Source organism: Belonocnema kinseyi, chromosome 5, assembly GCF_010883055.1.
Source record: "Belonocnema kinseyi isolate 2016_QV_RU_SX_M_011 chromosome 5, B_treatae_v1, whole genome shotgun sequence".
In the NCBI taxonomy this organism is placed as follows: domain Eukaryota; kingdom Metazoa; phylum Arthropoda; class Insecta; order Hymenoptera; family Cynipidae; genus Belonocnema; species Belonocnema kinseyi.
In genome coordinates this window covers 65,801,330-65,802,612 of record NC_046661.1, presented here as the reverse complement: position 1 = coordinate 65,802,612, position 1,283 = coordinate 65,801,330, and positions in this window count along the sequence as shown.

The window sequence follows — 1,283 nt, the reverse complement described above, 5'->3', positions numbered from 1 at the left end:
TCCATTTTTGGTTAAACTGTATCCTGTAAATTGTATTAGTTAATACACCAATTATTTGTTAGAAAATTAATTTATTTGTTTTCGATTATGACTTGAAATATTCTTTCAGTCTAAAATTTTTTATTTTTAACCCATTCAATTTGAAATTTTTTAATTAAAAAAAGAAAATCTCGTTAATTATCAGCAATATTTGACCGTTTATTTAAAACAATTCATTACGAACAACTGTTAAAAACTATACAAATTTGAACAGAATAGTTCGAAATAGAAAGCCTTGAATTGTTAAATTTGTAATGAGCTGAATATAAAGTTTAAACGCTACAATTTTAATTTCAAAAAAGATTCAGAATTAATTTAAAACTTCAAATTATGTCAAATAATTTGAAACACGATTTAGACTTTTGCAGATTAAAAAAAAAGCTTTTTGAGAATTGTACAGTATTTAAAAAGAATAACAAAAATTGTTGTGATTGCTAAGAACATTGAAAATGATTTTTTATTTTGACAAATAAATTTTAAGTGCGTATTTGAAAACATTTTAAAAATTAAAAAAAAGAATCCGGAAGATTTTAAGGAAATTTTTTTATTTTGCAGTTTTTTTATTTTTAGGAAAAAATCGAATTAACAAAATATATCAATTTTCAACCAAAAAGTTTACTTTTTAACAAATGAAATTAATTTTCTATCAAATAATTGGTGTTTTAACTAATACAATGTACAGGATAAAGTTTCAACCAAAAATTGAATAGTTCACGGAGAAAAATAGATGTTAGCACAGACTATCTAGATATGAATAGGTAATATCTTAGCGATTTAACTATGGGACAAAGATCTAGATACTGAATTAGAGCATCCGTAGATATTAAAAAGAAAATTTTCACTGACAATATCCAAGATATTAAAGGGCAGAATCAAAGATATTCAAGAAATATTTTTTAATTGTGCACAAATTACCTGTAAAGAATGCCATTTTCTATCGAATGCAAAAGAATGTTAATATCGTAGTCCTCTGTTTTGAAAATCCGAATCCTCAAGCTTTCGCCTTTTTGCATAATTATGCGATTTTTGTATTAAACAGATAACACACTGTTCAAGGCTAATATAAAAAATGCCTGTAGCTGAGTCCTCATTTTCTTGAGAAAATTATAACATATCCAAAAACATTTAATCCATTTTCCACAAAAACTTATAGTGCAATAGATATAAGAAAAACCACAATACACACGATGAAAGCTCAAGATACAGACAAAATCTTTTGTCGCCACGCCACACGTCAGTGACCT